Source organism: Tachypleus tridentatus, chromosome 7 (genome assembly GCF_004210375.1).
Source record: "Tachypleus tridentatus isolate NWPU-2018 chromosome 7, ASM421037v1, whole genome shotgun sequence".
NCBI classification, from domain to species: domain Eukaryota; kingdom Metazoa; phylum Arthropoda; class Merostomata; order Xiphosura; family Limulidae; genus Tachypleus; species Tachypleus tridentatus.
In genome coordinates this window covers 179,515,345-179,538,033 of record NC_134831.1, presented here as the reverse complement: position 1 = coordinate 179,538,033, position 22,689 = coordinate 179,515,345, and the positions used below count along the sequence as shown (strand labels likewise).

At 37.1% G+C, this 22,689-nt stretch overlaps 1 pseudogene across 6 annotated transcripts in view; it reads left to right on the top strand.

Moving 5' to 3' along the window:
- The window catches only part of LOC143257376 (dopamine receptor 2 pseudogene), an 86,259-nt pseudogene that overhangs the window by 1,674 nt on the left and 61,896 nt on the right, over positions 1 to 22,689 (top strand). For 2 of the 6 annotated variants that reach the window (XR_013031823.1, XR_013031824.1), the window contains exon 2: positions 12,579 to 12,755. The exons of 2 other annotated variants lie outside the window; for them this stretch is intronic. The product of XR_013031823.1 is annotated as a dopamine receptor 2 pseudogene, transcript variant X1 (transcript). Of the gene's footprint in view, positions 1 to 12,578; positions 12,756 to 16,071; positions 16,210 to 22,689 lie in introns of all 6 variants that reach the window. 2 more of the 6 variants (XR_013031825.1, XR_013031828.1) reach the window with 2 other exon arrangements.

Genomic DNA, 22,689 nt, shown 5'->3' with positions numbered 1-22,689 from the left:
GTTACATACAAGTTACTTGTGGGTATACGAACCTGAATAAGACACATCGCTGTTTAAATCTGTTAATTGTTGTTAATAGATTGCTGTGTACACCCACATAAAAAACGAATAATTTCACCCACTTAATCTTAATTGCCAATTCATAGTTGGTGTAGCAGCAAGGGCTGGCGTGAAAATTCTCAATATAATGCAATAGGAAGACCCCTACCTGTAGTGAATGGTACTAAAACAAAGTCAAAAGTTAATGTTTTATATCTCTTAATTTTTTGGTTGATAGAAACGTTTGTTTGGTAGAACTTGAGAACAAAGCTTCACAGTACACAGATTACACAGACCTGCCATTTTAAACTTCGTAAACAGTTATTTTTGGTTTTAATAACGGATTTTGCATGATCTAGCTCCGTAGATTTTTAAAATAATAATATTATTATTTTTCCTATCTTTTAATGAATCCGGAGGAAGATTGGTTTGGTTTTTGAATCTCGCGCAAAGCTACACGGGGGCTATCTGCGCTAGCCGTCCCTAATTTAGCAGTGTTAAACAAAAGGGAAGGCAGCTAGTCATCACCACCCACCGCCAACTATTGGGCTACTCTTTTACTAACGAATAGTGGGATTGAACGTCACATTATAATGCCCATACAGCTGAAAGGGCAAGCATTTTTGGTGCGACGGGGATTCTAACCCGCGGCTCTCGGATTATGAGTCGAATGCCTTAACCACTTAGCCATGTCGAGCTTCGGAAAGAAGAAAACTCTTACTTTGATCAAATTGTTATTTCGTTTACCAAAATTAACATATGTTATTATTATGTTTGGACCCTAGAACAATCGATAAGACTCCTACGTCTCGATTAGTTCAGTGAAATCAAAAGTCAGTGGATGTCAACATTTTAAGCATAACAAGATGTGAACCGATTTCAGTGTAAAAGTACATATGATGTTTTGTGAAAAGCTGTAAGCGATGGAGAAAACAATGGATATCATTTTCGAATTCGGCGCATAGGAATTAGTGTAGAATATGTGAAAATTAAGACAATAAAACCATAGCAGTCCTGTGTTATCTGTGTTCTACCCACTACGGTTACTGCAACTCAATTTCTAGTGTTGTAAGTCTGCAACATAATACAGCATATACCGCTGTACTACTTGAAGGTGGTGGAATATGAAAGCAGTTAAACATGAAAAAGAGTAAACATGGTTCGTGTCGAACAGTCTTTGTATAAAAGTTACGGTTTAATCTCCCCTTCCAAGTATAACGGACACAGCAGTGTCTGCGGATTTGTGCCGCTAGAAACTGGGTTTCGATAGCTCTGTTGGGCAGAGCACAGATAACCCCTTGTATAGCTTTGCGCTTGATGACAAACAACAACGATACCAATAAAATCACCAGCGAAATGTTTCAATTAAGATTTTTTTTCCAACAGTGCAAGTGATAGAGAATGTCTCTACTTTATCAGGTCTGGTATATAAACATAGTGATATTCCATTTTGATGTTCTGGTTACATAGGATCATATGGTTGCAATGAGGACGCTTATCAGTATGATGGTACGTAGTCATAGGGTTGGGTTGAAGAATGTTGAGAACATGAGGACAAGTGGTCTTATAATTAGACTGACGAGGCTTGAGAACGTGGTGACAAGTGGTCATATGGTTAGACTGACGAGACTTGAGAACGTGATGAAACATGGTCATATGGTTAGATTGAGATAATCTGAGAACATTATGAAACGTGGTCACATGATTAGATTGAGAAGGTTCGAAAAAACGTGAGGGCATATGGTGATATGGTTAGATTGAAGAGGCCTGAAAACGCAGTGGCACGTGGTCATATGGTTTGATTGAAGAGGATTGAAAACGTGATGACATGTGGTCATATGTTTAGCGTTGAAGATTCTTAAGAATGTGATATGGAAACTGTATCGGCAGCGTCTTTCGTTTTCGGTGTTGCTATCTTTCAGTGCTTTGAAGTGTTTCAGTTTTTACACATTTGTTTCCGTATACACTTCGAGCTGTCAACGCTTTAACACATGATTTAAATTTTAACGCATGCGCAGTCGTTTTCAAAGCTTTGTTCTGAAAAAAAAAACAAACACGTACAGCAGGATAATTTCTTTATTGTGATTGGCTAGTTTTGATCAGTAGTTTTAAAATACAAAAATGGCGGATACACTTATCATGAGCCACGCCACGATACCTGATAATTAACAAATGACTTCTTGGCTGATATCCAAGAATAGTTAAAATAATCTCATAAAATTAAGAAATGCTATCCACAATATCCAATAATTAGACCAAATCTTGTCTAAAATTAAATAAAACTTTAATTTTATTAGATTTGGTGAAGATATGAATAACGGTGGGCTTGAGGACTTATAACATTAAAATTCAGAGATCGATCCCAGCGACACACACACCACCCTCACGAAATATAAATAAAGGTAACAACAAGAAGAATTCTAAAGAGTTATTCCTTTATCATCGAATAGTAGGATTGACGGCAACATTATAATGACCCCGCTGCTGAAATGACTAGCATATTTGGTGTGACGGGAATTCGTGTCTGCGACCATCAAATTGCGGGTCGAGCGCCCCCTAACCACCTCGTCATGCTGGGCCAGAAGAACGAGGTGGGAAGGAAGGTGCTGAAATCAGTTTTAAAACCAGTTTTTTGTTATAAATGAATCGATTTACTTGAAAATTAGATCTATTCAAAAATTTTAAAATTTGGAGACCAATATGGGGTCAGAGATTTTATAAAGGGGAGAAAGGTCTCAGGAGTGAACACAGACTAACACGAGAATTAATATGGACACATATAAGGAATTGTTCCAAATGTGTATCTACATTTAAGTTGTTGTAGTGCTTTTCTATTGAAAGACCGCAGATGGGTTTGTTTGTTTGTTTTCCCATTTTTTTAATTTCGCACAAAGCTACATGAGAACTATCTGTGCTAGCCGTCCCTAATTGAGCAGCGTAAGTCTAGAGGAAAGGCAGCTAGTCATCACCACCCACCGCCAACTCTTGGGGTACTCTTTTACGAATGGGATTGACCGTCACATTATAACGCCCTCACGGCTGAAAAGGCGAGCATGTTTAGTGCGACGGGGATGCGAACCCACAACCCTCAGATTACGAGTCGAACGCCTTAACCCACCTGGCCATGCCGAGCCTTCCCCAGATGGGGAATCACGGGATATTTGGGTGTCGTTCAAAATCAGATGACGTCCATAATAATATAATAATAATAATATCAGGAAAACACCTCATTTATAGTGTGAACTAAGGACGAATAGTTTATTTGACCTATGTGTGTCAACATGGAGGCACTTTCGATTTCGTTTAATCTATTACATCTAACGGTAGCTACTGAAAAACGAAATTTTACATCCGATAATTTGCTGTAACCTGTAAATTAGTTTTATACAGGGTCAATAGATGGCAGAAGCAACACTAGTTTATTATCCTATTAGTTTCGTGCTCAGCCCACAGCTGGTATCGAAACTCAATTTGTAGCGTAATAACCTTTCACTCTTACGACTGTCAATTACATACATTAATCGTTCTGGTATAGGTTTTTTTATTTAATGTTTTACGCTTTAGGGAAGTTTTAATGTATTAATGAGTATTTCGTCTCTCATATTGTTTACCGAAATTATTGGTTGTGTTTGTAAATAACAAACAATGACGTTAACGATGAACAACTATTGTGGAAAAAGAAATTCTTATAAAACTCAGTCTACGATAACCCATTTCACTGGTTACTTTACGCTGACATTTAGAAATTCCTATGGGGATTGCGTATCGTTACAGCAACGTCCAAAACTGCAATTTTTAAAAGATAAGCCGTATATTATATCCTGATAATTACGCTACGAGAACCTCAGAGGATGTTTGTTTTCTTTTTTTAGCACCTGATGGCAAACTATGTTCCATCCCTTCTGAATAGGAGCTTTCAGAGACAGAAAATTATGAGACATCTAGTGTGTATGTGCATGAAAAATATACGTAATAACCAAAGAGAAAGAGAGATATAGTGAAAGAAGAAAAATATTTTAAAACCACGTCGTTTTAGCATACATTGCCACGTTCGGTCCTGCTGTGTCTGGCGATCGTGCATCTTGTAAACAGAACTGCAACACAATTTCCATTGAAAAGGGCTACACAACCAGGGAGTCATTGACGCGCTATAAATGTGAGAGTCAATTTCCACTATCTTATTATAGCGCCTTAAGAGTTGGCGGTGAATGCTGTTTACTATCTGCCTTTCTTTCAGTATATGATTTCAAAATAGGTACTTCTAGGTGCAAGTAACGCTTGTGTAGCTTTGCGCGAAAATTCTAAAACCAACATAATATCGTATACTTTAAAGTATTTTCCTCTTTATTTAGCATACTCTCGAGTACATCACAGTGACTCTCACAACATCAGACTTAGATAATTCGTAGGATAGTTATTAATTGAACTAAAATACAAAGTTTTTATAAGTGGAGAACCGTAAGTAATAACCCTTTATCTCGTCTAATTGTCCCACGTTCTAAGTCTTAAATAAGTACAACTAACTTATGTTGGTTATATATTTTAATCCCTGCGTAAAAACGTAAAAATATTTTCCGGTCAGAGTATAAAAAGTCTCTCTTTTTTTTTTCAACGGTGAATTCGAATTTTTAAAACTTATTTCACAATAAAGACGTAAGGGGCGCTGTACGACATTCAGCACGACAATTTGAAAAAAAACAAAACAACAACAATTAAAACAGTTCTTTCCAAACTGATTATTTATTATTCGTTACGATCGAGTGGAATCTAAGACTTAATGAGATATGACGGTGAGTACGGGGTATCATGGTTTTAGAGTTCTATTGTTGCAAAATTGCGTTCTACACTTTGGTTCGTGGGCGTGTTAAAAGAGTGACAGTGAAATCCCGACAGGTAAGAGTATCCGACGAGTCGACATCAAGTGGATGCCAAAATGTATATGATAACTTATTTTATTTTTTAATTTAGCACAAAGCTATACGAGGGCTATCTGCGCCAGCAGTCCTTTATTCAGCTGCGGGACGTTAAAAGTGACGGTCAGAGATTCGAACCCGTGACTCTCAGATCACGAGTGAATCGCCCAAATCACCTGACCTAGTGTTGTGAAAATATTCTAAATAGCAGCAACAGCTGTTGGTAACATGCTCACAGTAGCCATTGAACCAGCGATTAGGCTTAGTGGTGATATATCCTAAAATAAGATGACCTCGTATCAGGAATTGCAATACGCTTTCTTCTTCATTATTGTTCTTAAAAAAATAGAGTATTTATAGCACGTGTTAAGTGTGCTACGATATAGTAAGTTTCAAGTGTGATTTTTGACGTCATTGATGTCTGATTTAATTTACTGAACTACTCGAGAAACTAAAATTGAAAAAAAAGATGGAAACTGTTCAAACATCGAGTTTTAAAACAATGCACATATTAATACTTTTACATCTCAAGAACAGCTGGTATACTGGTCACTAGTTTCACGTAATCAGTATGGATATGATACGCAAGAAGAAGGAGCCGAAAAAGACAATGGATTTGTTATCTACCAGTGTTACCCTTCATACCTTTTACCCCGCTGGTAGAGCGGTAAGTCTACGGATTTACAACGCTAAAATCAGGAGTTCGATTCCCCTCGGTAGACTCAGCAGATAGTACGATGTGGCTTTGCTGTTAGAAAACGCACACATACACTTCATACGAACATGGAAGAGCCATTCATAATAATAAAGCAGCTGTCAATCATGACGTCATAATAGGTTTGCTTATGTTTATTGAGCTTTTTCGTGTTATGTAACAACTTGTATATGAGTGACGCTCAAAACAGGTTTATTACTAAAAAGTAATGTTAAAGATTTTTAGTAATTTAATGTATTTGTTTTGAATTTCGCGCAAAGCTACACGAGGGCTATCTGCGCTATCCGTTCCTAATTTAGTAATGTAAGACTAGAGGGAAAGTAACTGGTCGTCATCACCCACCTCCACCCCTTAGACTACTCTTTTACCATCAAATAGTGGGATTGACTGTAACATTATAACGCCCCACGTCTGATGTGATGGTGGACTCGAACCCGTGACCCTCGAACAACGAGTCGAGTGCCTTAACCACCTGGCAATGTCGTGCTCTAATGTAATTTGTTCTTCTGAAGAATGTGTCTGTTAAGTGTTGTTTGATGTCTTGGAGTTAACATGATGTACTTCAGGTTTCATCATAATCCCTCAGTGGTTTGCACTGGGCAGAACTCAGACAGCCCGTTGGATTTATCCTAATTTGGGGCAATAATAGTAGCTTAGTTAGTTGCTGTTCATTTCGTGATGATGATGATAAAAATTATTCTTTGCAGGAATTACATCGAACTGCAAATTTCAGTAAGTGTTACTGTTTTACATGCCGCTGTGTTACTGGGGGGGGGGGGTAGGCATTGGAAGATAAAACATACTTATATAACTTATAAAGTAAATTGCACCTGGTATTATTGCGACCACTGTCGTCGGTAATGTTAATGCCGTTTGCAGCTGTTAAAGGAAAATGCTGACCATTTTCATAAACCAGACCATTCTACAACACCCAGCCCAAAACATCCAACTCTATAAAGAAATTTACGAGTGTTTAGTAAAAATCTATTGGTTTGAACATTCTATAAAAATAATGTACTTCCAGTTAATTGAAGTCCACCCTATAAGTGGGTGTTGTGTTTCTTGTTATTTCGTTTACCCTACTTTTTTAATTTTCTTAATTGTTCAAATTGATAATTATGTTTCGTTCCCTAACTTGAAATTAGGTTTTGGTTTCTTTTGATTTCGCGCAGAGCTACTCGAAAACTATCGATGCGAGCTGTTTTTGAATTTCTTTAGTTTTAGTAGAAGGAAGACAACTAGTAGAAGCACTCACCGCTAACTTTTGGGCTACCCTTGACCGACCTAATAATGGTTTTTGATCACACACGTAGTCTTCAAAGTGAGGAGTTCGATTTGTTTTTTCGGTAACCTACCTTGACAATATAGGACATTGTGAGTGAAAACAAAATGCATTTTGTTGTTACATACTTGGATTTATTTAATTACTCGAATATTGTCCGCACTAGCCGTAACTAATTGTGAAGTGAGGTGTAGAAGGTGTATTTTTTGTTTTTTTCGTATAGCAAAACCATATCGGCCTATCTGCTGAGTCTACCGAGGGGAATCGAACTCTGATTTTAGCGTTGTAAATCAGTAGACTTACCACTTAGGGGTTTACTCTACTCGAATTGTAAATTAGGCCCGTCTCTGCTGTAACAAATCCACGACCCCAAAGGGCGTATGGCAATATTTGAGGCGGTAACGGGACGCGAACCACAAATCCACATTCCAGCACGCTAACCATTGGCTGTTTTTACGCAGTGTAAATACTGAATAATTAGAAATCTCTGATAAAAAACAAAAAACTTGGAAAACTTATAAGTAGTTATTGACTGATGTTGCAGTAATGGAGAAAAATTCGTTGTGCGTACATTTTAAATGCGAATTACGTTGTGCATATATTTTAAATACAAAATACGTTGTTCATATATTTCAAGTACAAAATACGTTATGTGTACGTTTAAAATACAACATAGGTTGTGGGTATTTTAAATACACATTCAAAACAGTAAGAGGGTACTGATGTTATTAAGAGAATTCTCTGAAGTTTGAGAATTTCAGAAATTGATTGAGATAATTAGATTATGATAGACAAACAAATGGATAATTAGATTTATTTGTTGACTTATATTCGAACAGTTCAGCATGGCCACGTGGTTAAGGCCCTCGACTCTTAATCCGAGGGTCGTGGGTTCGAATCCGCGTCATACCAAACACGCTCGCCCTTTCAGCCGTGGAGGCGTTACAAAGTGAAGGTCAACCTTCCCCCACGTTGGTAAAAGAGTAGCCTAAGAGTTGGCGGTTGGCGGTGATGACTAGCTGCCTTCCCTCTAGTCTTACACTGCTAAATTAGGGACGGCTAGAGTAGATAGTCTTCGTCTAGCTCTGCCTTCTTTAATAGAAACTTGCTACAACAGAAATTCCAATGTGTTGAAATAGATCGTAATCATGGTCATCGAACCCATTTCGACTTACGATAGAGAAAGTAGTTTCAAGAGGAGTGAGCGACCGGAACGTGGTTCTTGAAAAGTTCGATTGTTTCTCAGTATAAGTCGAGCGTGCACAAGTTATAAATTTTTCTCAAAAGCTACTAGAATTGTTTCTAATAATCCAAATAAACGTAAAAAGACGCATAAGATGTTTGAAGTATCTTCGGTCACTGGAATGTCATGTTGTCTGTACTACGTGAAACAAGAAGTTATAGATCATGAAAATATTCAGCGGAGAAAATCATTTGACCTTTTGATTTGTGGCGCCTGTCTTTGTAGTAACTACTCTTTTGTAATCTAATAAATAATTTACGATTTTAACGTATGATAAACGAGCTTTCCTAATCTATGAATAATTTCCCATTTTAACGTATGATAAATGCCCTTTTCTAATCTACCAAATAATTTACCATTTTAACGTATGATAAATGCTCTTTCCTAAACTATCGAATAATTTATTACTTTTAACAATGAATAATTTTTTCCTCTGATATAACATAATCAACTTGGCGTGTCTAATGTAACCCAATTAAACACCCTTTCATTAGAACCGTCCACACCCCGTGATTAAGGTCCGGTATGTTAGGTCCAAGTTAATGGAGACGATTATGGAAGATAAAGAAACACGTTGAAGTCAAACTTAAGCACGTGGTCTTTACTTGTTTATTTGAGCACGAATAAGGTACAACTTTGCTGGTCAGAAACCTCCATGGTCAATAAGTGGGCTACTTTATAGCAATGAAAATTAGGAATGACCGTAACTTTTATAAAACCTCCGCAGGTGACCGTGAGGTATGTTAGGTGGCGGGGCTCAAACCTTGGGTTAACGTCACATACATGTATGTAAGTCTGTATGTATTTATATATTACAGCTTGGTAATATCCTATCACTTATATTGCGAATGAAACGTTGGAACATTTCTTATATAGAAGAAATTTGTGAAATGCGAGTTTTTTTATACTGTCCAAAACTACACATATAGTTACACTATTACGTCATAATGCAATATGTAAAAAGCATATATATTACGTCACAATATTGTCCATATAAAAATGCATACATTCCTATTAGAAACAAAGCATTTGGAGTGATTGTTAATTTATCAGTCATAGACTGGAGAAAATGTCGTCAACTCTTGTGCTAGTTTTTCACAGTGAGATTAACCAGACTGGAGAAAATGTCGCCAACTCTTGTGCTAGTCTTTCACAGTGAGATTAACCATCGCATTATAATGCCTCCACGGTTAAGAAGGCGAGCTGTTTGGTGTGACGGGGATTCGAACCCGCGACCCTTAGATTACAAGTCGAGTGCCTTAACCACCTGGCCATGCCGGGCCTTGTTTAACGTCCTACAGGGAATTATCTGGGTAGTTTTTAGTATTCTAGTATTAGAATAGTATTTTGATAGTATTTAGTATTCTTCAGAATACGTGCAGTAAAATATATTTTATTGATTTTTGATTGGCTTTGGCGTTAGGAATAATTTGAATATATCATAACAAAGTGATTTCGAAGTCCCAACGTGTTATTACTGTCCGGTCCTGTTCTGTCTGACAGTCGTTAATCGTCAAACTAACATTGTAACATAACTTTTATTGGAAAAAGCTCCGTCTTAAATCTATCACATCAAAACCTCACCACTTCTACTAGCTTGGGCCGGCATGGCCAAGCGTGTTAAGGCGTGCGATTCGTAATCTGAGGGTCGCGGGTTCGCATCCCGGTCGCGCCAAACATGCTCGCCCTTTCAGCCGTGGGGGCGTTATAATGTGAAGGTCAATCCCACTTTTCGTTGGCAAAAGAGTTGGCGATGGGTGGTGATGACGAGCTGCCTTCCCTCTAGTCTTACACTGCTAAATTAGGGACGGCTAGCACAGATAGCCCTCGAGTAGCTTTGTGCGTAATTGAAAAACAAACAAACAAACAAACAAAATCTACTAGCTTTCCATATTCCGTCTAATGTATAAGGAAGACGGATTCACGGCTCCATTCTCAATAATTTCGTTGAATAGAAATCCACCTGACGTCTTGGATAATACGCTTTGGGGTTAGGCTTAACATACATATCGATAATGAGGACTATCTGCGCTAGCCGTTCCTATTATAGCAGTTATGCACTAGAAGTAAGAGAGCTCGTGGTCACCTCACCACCAGCTCTTGGGATGTTCTTTTACCAACGAATAGTGGGATGGACCGTCACATTATAATGCTCTTACATGTTGAAACGGCGAAGATCGGAAACTATGACCTGTGCAAAGTCTTCTCCATAATGGCTGTTTAACACGGAAGGAAGAACTGTTTGTGCGCACTAACGCCCTCTGACGGATTTAATAATTATAACCATTAGAAAACTGTAAAGTAATTTTGATCATGATGTCATTGAAATGTTATTAGTGACATTCGCCTTTTTTGGAAACAGAACTTTGTTCATTATAAATGTCGCGAAAAGCTACTCAAAAACTACCTGGATTAGTTCCTGATTTAGAAATAACACATTGGAGGGAAGGCAGCTAGTCAACTCTACCCACCGCTAACTCTTGGCGACTTTTTACAACGATTAGTGTGATTGAATGTCACATAAAAACGCCTCCAAGAACTGAAAGAACCATTATGTTTGGTGAGATGGGGATTGGAACCCGCGACCCACAGGTTGTAACATATCCTGTGGACTAAAACTGCTCAATTTGTAATCTGCTTGCCATGTGTTCGAGTACCTGTAACACCAAGCAAAGTCGCCCTTTCGGATGTTGGAGCGTTATAATGGTACCATTAATCGCACTATTCGTCAGCAAAAGAGTGGCCCAAAAGTTTGCGTTGGGTAGTGATTGCTAGTTGTCTTCCCTCTTATCTTTCACTATTAAATTAGAGACGGCTAGCGAAGATAACCCTCTTGTAGCTTTGTTCGAAATTCAAAATAAATAAACGTGTTTAGATCCTATATTCAGAACTTGTCACATTCGAATCTATGTTGTATAATCAACTACAATAATTTATTTTAAAAGTAAATTTAGACTAAACATTTAAAGGAGCCAAGATTTTGGAGTTCTTCAAGTTGTAAAGACAATGGGGAGGGGGGTATCTAGCAAAAACGAGGTCTGCAGGGACATTAATTTTAATTTAAATTATGTGATAATAACGGATAGATAAGCCAGATAGGAGACTAGGGATCTATTATTTAAATTGTACAATACAGCGCATCTAAAGCTAAGAGACGTTTTTAATGTTACTATGTGTTTGTAACAGGGTAAAGCAGATCGCACGTGGTCAGAAATAATGAAATCGACGTTTCATGCCTTTTTTTTTCACCAATAACCGATTTTCGATGTCATTTTATTGGGATTGAAATTTGCGTACGGTTTTCATTAATCAAGGCCAGCACAAAGCGCGTGATTCGGAATATAAAGCGCGAGCTAATTTGTTATTGCTGGAAGAAATAAAGCCTTTTAAGCTTCCAGTGTTTAATTATTCCTTACGTTGAAGAATGGTTGTGCTCAATTTTGACACAAATCACTTCTTTGCTAAGAAACAAGACAGCGAATAATAATAAGAAAGGTGGAATAGATTCATTAGAATATGCTAAATGTCTCGTGAAAGAGAGAACAAAGTCACGACCTACAATTTTACATCTTTCATAATTTCTCTAATTATTACTACACAGTAGTGACTGAAGGTGTGTTTCTCTTACCGTCACTACACGGTGGTTGCTGAAGGTGTGTTTCTCTTACCGTCACTACACGGTGGTTGCTGAAGGTGTGTTTTTTTTACTGTCACTTTATTTGTGACAGTACACACCGAGTAACGCTTCGGTGGTTACTGAAGGTGTTTCTAACCGTCACTACACGATAGCTACTGAAGGGGTATTTGTAACCGTCACTGAACGGTGGTTACTGAAGGCATTTGTAACCGTCACTACACGGTGGTTGCTGAAGGGACTTATTTTCAACTGGATATTGAACGTAAAACGGTTGAAGGTTCAAACATCAATAAATAAATAGTTTACATGTTTTGCTATCTTAAACAACATAATAAAAACACGAATCTTCGATGATAACGTTCTATAGGTGAATTTTAACGCTTCCATAATATCTACCTTATAAAAGGAAAGGTGTGATATCAAGCAAAAGACGGTGGGTTTTTTCCCGAGTTTTCCGATAACTAAGCGGTATTCCGCGTGCCCTTCGACTACTAAAACCCTTTAACACGCTACCTAGGGGCATAAAACAAAGTAATATGTAACACACTAAATCAGTTAATTTTCTTGTCGAATGATAAAAAACAAGTTCTTTTTTTTTTCGTTTTGTTGTTATTTTCACGTGTATACGTCACATTTAGTAAATAAGCAAATTGTTGGTTGATAAAAGATATACTGTTAAGTGATAAATCATATTTTATGGGGTGCTAAAGATTACATTATAATTAAAGTTTATTAAATTTGTGTTATAGGGCTGCCTTTACGTCGAATTTTGTTTCAAAACAAGGCTAGCCACAAAGACGCATTCCCGGGGATATGCCAAAACTCGTCCCACAGGATTACCACATATCTGTTTCAGATTTCAAACGAAGTCTGTAGGCAGAGAGAATATGAGAAGAAACAGATTTCATCTCCCGTTCATATCTTTGGTTTGTATTCTTGTCAATTTAGTTGATGTCAGACATTACAAGGTAATTGAAATTGATGTTTTTATGGAAAGATCGAGTGCGCGTTAACCACGTGTGGGATGTTTTCGCGAAAAGGAAAAAAACAAAAACAACTCTTCTATCAGCTCACGTACAAGCTCGACTAAAGCTGTTAAAATATCTATTTCTCCCTCTGTCTATCTCTTCTATCTATCTGTTTAAAGAAACTTTTAGAAATGGAAAAGTGTCCACACCAAGAACACAGGAAATACTTTGCTAACCGTACAGTAACAGTATTCATAGACGTACATACTACCAGGTAGATATATGTACTACCAGCTTGGTCATATACACATGCATACTACAAGGCAGATCACATACACATATATACTACCAGGTATATCATATACACATACACTACATGGCCTAAAGTATGTGGACACCCGACCATCACACCCATATGTGCTTGTTGAGCATCTCATTCCAAAACCATGGGCATTAATATAGAGTTGGTCCCCCCTTTACTACCATAACAGCCTCCACTCTTTTGGGAACATAGCTGCGGGTATTCACTCCTATTCAGTCACAAGAGGATTACTGAGGTCGGGCACTGATGTCGGGCGAGAAGAGCTGGCTCGCAGGCGGCGTTCCAATTCATCTCAAAGGTGCTCGATGGGGTTGAGGTCAGGGCACTGTGCAGGCCAATCAAGTTCTTTTACACCAACCTCTACAAATCATATCTTAACGGATCTCGCTTTGTGCACGGGGCCATTGTCATGCTGAAGCAAGAAAGGACCTTTTTCAAACTGTTACCACAAAGTTGAAAGTACACAATTCTCTAGAATGTCATTGTATGCTGTAGCATTAATATTGTTCTTCACTGGAACCAAATAACCTATCACATTCCACAGCCCCGGACCATTACTCCGCTTCCACAAAACTCGACAGTTGGCACCATGCATTCAGGCAGGTAGCATTCACTTGGCATTCGGCAAACCCAGATCCGTCCGTCAGACTGCGAGTTAGTGAAGCGTGATTCATTACTCCAGACAACGCGTTTTCATTGTTCCAAAGTCCAATAACGGTGTGCTTTACACCATTCCAGCCGACGCTTGGCATTGCGCATGGTGATCTAAGGCTTGTGTACGGCTACCCGGCCATGAAAACCCATTTCATGAAGCTCCCGACGAATAATTCTTGTACTAACGTTGCTTACAGAGGCAGTTTGCAACTCGGTAGTGAGCGTTGCAAATGTGGACAGACGAATTTTACGAATTACGCCCTTCAGCTTTCGGCGGTCCCGTTCTGTGAGCATGTGTGGCCTATCGCTTCGTGGCTGAGCTGTTGTTGCTCCTAAACGTTTCCATTTTACAATAACAGCACTTGCAGTTAACCGGAGAAGCTCTAGCAGGGCAGAATTTTGACGAACTGACTTGTTGGAAAGGTGGCATCCTTTGATAGTGCCACGTTGAAAGCCACTGAGCTCTTCAGTACAGCCCATTCTGTTGTTAATGTTTACCTGTGGAGATTGCATGGCTGTATGCTCGATTTTATGCACCTGCTAGCAATGGGTGTGGCTGAAATAGCCAAACCCACTAATTAAAAAGGGGTGTCCACATACTTTTGACCATGTACTGTATATACTACTAGATAGATAATATACAATAATATACTATAGGGTTGAAATTATTCACGTGCATATTACTAGCTAGGACATGAAGTTGTTCGTTATCCCAGACGTACACAATAATGGTTAGGATGACATGTTGTGAATAATATACAATGAACACTCCATTACGTATATCTTTTATTTATATAATGTGTAACTTATACAATGAACACCCCATGACGTAATAACGTACATCTTCGGCTTAGATAACGTACGATTGTGTTTCTATGTGTACAATTAAATATTCGTAAAATATATCGACAATATTCTTTAAATATATAAATTTTATTTTTAAATTTTTTTGATGTTGAAGATAACATCCTCGTAACGGGGATATTCAATGAAGATTATTTCATGATCTTATACATTTAAGTTTATAGGCTCTGGCATAACCAGGTGGTTAGCGAGCGCTCGACTCGCAGTCTGAGGGTCGTGGGTTCGAATCCCTATCTCACCAAAAATGCTTGTCCTTTCAGTAACGTTCAATCCCACTCTTCGTTGGTAAAAAGAGAATCCCAAGATTTGGCGGTGGGTAGTGATGACATGTTACTTTCCCTCTAGTCTTACACTACTAAATTAGGACAGTTAGCGCAGGTAGCCCTCGTGTAGCTTTCCTCGAAATAAAAACAACAACAACAACAAATAAACAAACATTTAAGTTTATATCCGGACAAAGACCAGATACCTCAGCTTATGGTAAATAATACTAATTTGTGAATGAATGCAAACGTAACTATCTCCGTTAAAATCAATCATGGGGGCTTTAATATGAGATTAAACGCTTGTGTTTATTTTAATTTAAGTCACACCTTTTATCTGTTTAATTTATGGTCCGGCATGGCCAAGTGTGTTAAGGCGTTCGACTCGTAATCCGAAGGACGCGGGTTCGAATCCCTGTCGCACCAAACATTCTCGCCCTTTCAGCCGTGAGGGCGTTATAATGTGACGTTAATCCCACTATTCGTTGGTAAAATAGTAGCTCAAGAGTTGACGGTGGGTGGTGATGACAAGCTGCCTTCCCTCTAGTCTTACACTGCTAAATTAGGGACGGCTAGCGCAGATAGCCCTCGAGTAGCTTTGCGCGAAGTTCAAAACAAAGAAACAAAACAAATCCTTAGTATGCAGATTAACTACAACCTTCTAAGTAAACTGTTAGTTTTTACAAAAGTTATCAAATTGATGTTCTGTTTTTCATCGATCGACTTCAAAAGAAACCTTGACTATTATACAGCCTAACATGTATACACTTTGTTCTTTATTCACACCCACTCTAGGCCTAAAACTGCATCTTATAAAAATTAAGTAGGAAAATAAACAAACCATATATAGAATTGTCATGTTTTATAATATAGTCCGTGAGTTGTCGTAGGTAAATGTTATCTATGTATTAGTTAAGAGATGATTAGGCTGATATATCTTTTATTGTTGCTGTTAATTTCCGCCACCAGATGGGAAGTTGTCGATCGTTTTGAGGTTTTAATTAATATCATAACGTGTTTTTTTTTCGCACCTGTTGATCATGGGCTTAACATTAACGAAAAGTTTGTAGTTAAAGTGGAAAGTAAAAAAAAAGACATGAAAGCACGTGCCTCATATATCGATGATATGTTACCTGTCCAATTGAAACAGCTAAACTCACGATCATTTTAGATAGTCGAGACAAGATAAACTAATGGAAGTTACTAGTTCTACTTGTTATCTCTTTGATGCATTTGACACCTCTAAGTGATACCAGCTCAGAATGATCAGGGACAGGTGAGGACAAGACCACGGAAGAATGACAGAAAGGTAAAACGACCTGAAATAAAAATTTATTGATTAATGGGCACTGATATTTGAGGCATCGATACAAAAGAGTCCAGGGTTCGAGACGTGATGTAGCCGAGCTCGTTCTGCACTTTCAGCCATGTGGTTTTTTTTTTACCGTGTTATCTACTCTCGAACCCCTGACTCTTTTTAACTATACAACAAATCATCAACTTATGTTGCATCACTGAGTTTATTGTCTGTATGCCTGGATTTGTTTATTTTGCCTTTTTGGTATGTGTATGTGGGAGGAGTGTATTCTTTTTTTAATATTCTAAAGGCACGTGAAGTGTGCTTAAAAACATTCTATCGTTTAAATAACCATTTGTTTGAACAATTTATTTCTCCAACAACACTTAACTGTTGAGAGAATATGACCTCTGGATGTCTGTCTTACATGAAGGATATTTGTTTCAGATATAGAACAATCAATAAATGTTCCAGCATTGAATGTATAATTTCTGTGGACATGAACTTTGCTTAAAAGTTTTGAAAGTGGGAAAATATTTCCTAGTATTTTCTATCTTAATCCATCCTTTAGAAATAGTTACTAGGAGCTTCTATCTTAATCCGTTCCTTAGAAATATTTCTAGTAGATCCTATCTTAATCCGTTCCTTAGAAATATTTCTAGTAAATCCTATCTTAATCCATCCCTTAGAAATATTTCTAGTAGATCCTATCTTAATCCATCCCTTAGAAACATTTCTAGTAGATCCTATCTTAATCCATCTCTTAGAAATATTTTTAGTAGTTCCTATCTTAATCCGTTCCTTTGAAATATTTCTAGTAAATCCTATCTTAATCCGTTCCTTTGAAATATTTCTAGTAAATCCTATCTTAATCCATCTCTTAGTAATATTTTCTAGTATTTCCTATCTTAATCCATCCTAGAGGAAATCGTTTTAATGAACGTAATAAATTGAATTTTGCGAGTAAATGTCCATAGTAAATATAAACTATATTTTCTTGTCATTGTTGTGTATCAACTTATGATTGTATATAATTTCATTGTCTTACCCTTCCACAGTGTCTCAGCCGTAAGATTTAAGACTTATAGCGCTAAAATTCGAGTTGTGGTTCCGACGGTGAGAATAACACAACTAGTCCTTCATGTAATTTTGTAATAAAATCAGTCCATTTAGTATCGCTTCAGAATTATCAGTTTTTTTTTCCTCGTAGCTAATTTTGTTTATAATAAATATTCACTGGTCTCTTCGAACCACGAAGTGTTCGTTATCGGTGTAAACTCACGTAGCAAATTTTTGATTTTCAAGTGGCTAACTGTCCTTGTCAACTTTCAATCGACGCTTTTTTCTCGGTGAACCTTTCTCAAATGTTTACGTCCTTTTATAAATTCGAACTGACCTTAAGTGGACTTTATGCTGTGTGCTTAGCTAGACAGTAACTGTTTAGGCTTAAATTATCAAATATTTGTGTGAATGTTTGCTATAAATATAGTGATGCTAAGACTTAACAATGATAAAAAAATAGATTATTAATTGATTTGTTATTCATGGAGCTGTCCAAGTCTTCAAATGTAATGAAATTGAATATGCAGTTTCAGTTGTAAGTGTGCTACAAAAATGACACTTTGATCCATTATTCGATTTGAAAAAGTGTTCGAGAAAATGCTTGTAGCGCTGCCTAGCTTATAATTAGTAGTCCAACATTAGCAATGATAAAACCCATGTGGTAGTTTGAATATTTAAAAAAAAAAATGGCACGAAAGGTCTTGGGTTCGAATCCATGCTGAGAAAGTATAAAATAAAGAATTCACTGTATCAAAAACACGGAGACCCTCAATGACTCTGAGGTGAGGTTCTGGGACAAACCTGGTGTACGAGAGGGGAAACAAATTTGTGATAGGTTGGTTTAAATTTCGCGCAAAACTACACGAGGGCTATCTGCGCTAGTCGTCCCTAATTTTGCAGTGTAAGACTAGAGGGAACTCATCACCACCCACCGCCAACTCTTCGGCTACTCTTTTACTAACGAATAGTGGGATTGACCGTAACAATATAACACCCTCACGGCTGAACGGGCGAGCATGTTTGGTGTGATGGGGATTCGAACCTGCGACTCTCGGATTATGAGTTGAGCGCCTTAACCACCTGGCCATGCCGGGCCCATTAGTAATTTAATAATCGTTTTATTTATTAGCGGTAAGTACCAGATTGAAAATATTTAGGGACTCGTGCGGCCGATATACCACAGTTTGTGTTATTAACGTTACGTTTATCAGTGCCATAGACAGTCAGTAAGACGTGAAGGTTTGTTTAATTTCAATTGAAACATTGGTTTTGATTTATAACAGTTAGCTTGTTACACCACACCTTAAGTAACGAAAGTCATTTCATTATGTTGATAGTGAAATAATTTCATAATTGTTTGAATCTTTATAAATCCCAAGTTCATGCTAATGTATCTCAGAATGGCTGGTATAGGTATTAACACTTTTATTCATAAGCAGAGGACAACCTTCGACCTTCCTAGATCATCTTCAGGTTATCAAAGGTTTTGTTTTCTTTTTTTTAAAACAAAAATGCTACGTTTTATAAAACTCATTTGTGGCTAGTTTAGAAGTTTCTATGATAAAACTTTCTAGTGTGTTCTAGTATATAGAAGTAACAGACTATTTTCGTTCCTTTTCCTGAAATTCACGTTTTGTGTCGTATCTCCATTTCCTGAAATTCGCGTGCTATATCGTACCACCTTTACCTGAATTTAAGTGTTATATCGCACCACCTTTTCCTGAAATGTGTGTGTTATATTAAGTTGAACGTCACGTGATAATACTGTATCTTTTAGCTCTACTGCCCCAGTTAGTTCATTGTATAAACAAATTTTGTTGTTCATAATGACGAGAGACCCACTTGAAGTAAATATGTATTCATATGACAGCTGGTATAGGGTTTAAATTATTTGAATTTAATTACAATTTCAATGCTTATACCATATGTCTTATGAATAAACTTTGTTTCTGTTGCATCATTTTATTAGCAGCAGGTGTGTGATAAGCCTTATTCTGTTTGGTCGAACAACGTCAGTAGTTTTCTTGTCGGATTCTCTCGGTTACGAGCAGCTCCCGAGCCCGAAGATCGAGTAAAGCCGAACTACTTCGTTCATCACTCGGTTCATATTTTCCTGCAAGTCCACGTGCATAAGTTATGGCGCAATACGACACGGACGGGAAATTGTAAAGTCTTAGAACGGTCAATCAACAACAAACTATACTTTGTAGAAAACCAGACAGTTTACACATAAACACGCTGGTTTTTCCAGGATATTGTATACATTGATGAATGACTGGTTCGTAAGGCTTAACAAACTTCTAGAGATCTTACCTTTCAAGGCACGGCTTCATAATTCACTTTTAATTGCTATTAGCAACGCAAGGATTGAGTTCGCTACAACTGTGTCGTATCAGTCTTCGAACCTAGCAGGAATAGACGAAGCACGTGATAGAAACCGCCAGATGTATTCGGGCTCACCGCCACGTAAACTTTCTTTTCTCAGCCTCATAAGATTTATGGACTTGTGCTGATACACTAGAAGTTATGTTCTAAATAATGTCAGTAAAGGTTCATCAGTGTCATGGGTATTCAGCAAGGCATGAACGTTTCGTTTAATTTGAATCGAAACTTTACGTTTTAATTTATAACACTTCGCTTCCGTGAGTAATTCATTTGTTTCTCATTCCAGCGTGTCAGATAATTAACTTTCTCTGATACCGGAACGCCTGACGTAGCTTAGTAGTTAATGTGTAGGGCTGCAGACCTTAAGGTTCAAAGTTCGAGTTGCTATATGCTGTTACGCAAGTTTTACATTTTAATGTAATTATACCATTCAATCAGGAGTAGTCCGCATACGACGATCGCTGGTGACTAGTTGCCTCCTTCTAATCAGCATTCTGATTCAGGGATGCTTGTGCTTGAGACATTCTTTCATATATATATGTAAAAAAACGGCTGGTATGGATAGAGAAAGCACTATGTAGAGGAGCGAAGAAGGTCGAAACGTTGTTCGCTCCTCTAAATAGTGCTTTCTCTATCCATACCAGCAATTTTTAAATATATAATTTTCTCTACAAGGGGGTTTTCTCGTCATCACGGGTTATTCTTTCACATAACGTGCTGTTCCAATTGAAAGTATCAAATACGATGTTTTAGAAAGAAACGTTATTTAAACAAGCAGAAAAAAATGTGACAGCTCCGTATGCCTTGCTCTTTCTAAAACATGGTATTTGGTATTTGCAAATTACGGATTTAATATCTAATTAATTAAACAATAAAACAAATTAAACTATTACATGGAATCTATATCTATAGGATACATTATAAGCTAACTTCTTAACTGGAAAATTAAAGTCCGAATTAATACGATGGTTAGTAAACCTAGCCTACAGAGACATTGAATTCATTCAAATATGACCCCAGTGGCTCAGCGGTACGTCTGCGGACTTACAACGCTAAAAACCGGGTTTCGATACCCATGGTGGGCAGAGCACAGATAACCCATTCTGTAGCTTTGTGCGTAATTCCAAACAACAACAATTATTCAAATAATGCAATTTTTTTTTTTTCTTATACGTATGCCTACGCTATTTCTTACTCTAGAATTTTACTTTAAACAAACTGATCGGATGAAATAAACAGAAAGAGAAAAATGGAACATTTCAGGTTATAAGTTTATTTTAATATTAGCAGACTATTGCATGTATTGAAAATAGGTGTTAAATCTTTATGGTTATGCATTTGAAACACTAAAAAAATTAGGACATAATTCATGTTTTAACTTGGAGGAACTACAATATATATGGTCGGCTTTATTTTGAAGATATATTTATCAAATATTTGACAGATTTCTGTTTATATTTTTGTTTTTAACTTCGTATCTTCCATCTAATGATTCTTTTTTATTCACAACTTTGTTTCTTTGTTATTTTTTAACACTATAAATTCTGCTATTATTAGGGTAAATTCTAGTGTTCGGTCTGGTAAGTTATAACAAAAGCAGCCTGGAATTTGGAAGCTGTTGATTTATTTGTTCGAAGTCGGAGATTGTCGTGTGCAGCAAGTGCTCAAGTAGAGTTCTGCAAAAAAAAAAAAGTCCAGATAAACACCGCAAAAAACTGGACAGTTGCCGTCCATTCTACAAAGTTTCATCATGAATACTCTGCCTAAACAATCTATCAAAGAATAGAGAAAAAATATATTAATTAATTTATTTGAATGCTAAACTCGATCCACGTCTTCCATTTCCGTAAATCGAGGGCTCGATTTACCATGTCGAACAGGAAGCAGATAAGCTCTCTGTGTAGTTTAACGCTAAGACAATAACAATATCCAGACCTCCCGTTTCTAAACATCCTACAAGACGGATGAAATCCAGTTCTCTCTTCTCTCTTGTTTATAGTTCTTGCAGATTATTGTATTTGTTTTGTTTCTCAAACAACTGACAAACCTCTTTATCGTCTAACGTATGTATCTTTATATATATATACACACACACAAAAGGGAATTGAACACAAAGAGGTTTATCGTTTCCAAAGCAGATGGAATGCGTCTTGTTTTTCCTTTTTCGTTATTTTGTTCTTAGGTTTTAGTTGAGTAGAACGTTTTCTTTAGAGAGATTGATAGCGAAACAGAAATGAAACAGAATAAAAATAAATTTGTATTGTAACGTCTTAATAATGAACTTTAACCTTGTATTGGATGGCATGTAACCTCCTTCTCATGACTCAATTAAATATTAGACCGTTTCTGTTACTTGTTGATAAATAAGTATCTTTTGAACTTTACAAACATATGAAATCGGACGTTTGCCAAAATCTAATGAAATCTCAACCACTTAACCTAAAAGTTGTTTTTATCCCAAAGGGAATAAACAGAAAATAAATTTGATTAATATTTGAGATAACAACAAAGTTTCATTGAATTTAATTGTTGTTGTTGTTGTTTTGAATTAAGCACAAAGCTACACAGTGGGCTATCTGTGCTCTGCCCACCACGGGTATCGAAACCCGGATTTTAGCGTTGTAGGTCCGCAGACGTAGCGCTGAGCCACTGGGGGACATTGAATTTAATTAACGAGCTACTACGTGTGTTCCATCATAAGTTATAACTCGTCTACTTCTAAGTTCACATTCCGAGAATGCGCGTTCCAACACAGTTGTAGAGATGAATACGACACCATCACGGATAGAAAGTTCAGTTCTCTTAGTTTGTTATGGTAGAATTTAGTTTTCAAATATTCCCAAATGGGTGAAATTCGGGACTCTACTCAGAAAATGTCATTTTACTCCACCTGGTGGACAGTTCTGAAGTCTGCAATTAAAATACATTAATAAATAATAATGATAAATAATATAATCACAATAGTTAGCTTACCCGAAATACTTTGTTCATGTACCAAAAATAATAAATTCTTTTGGATGTATTCATTTTAGGACACCCTATACA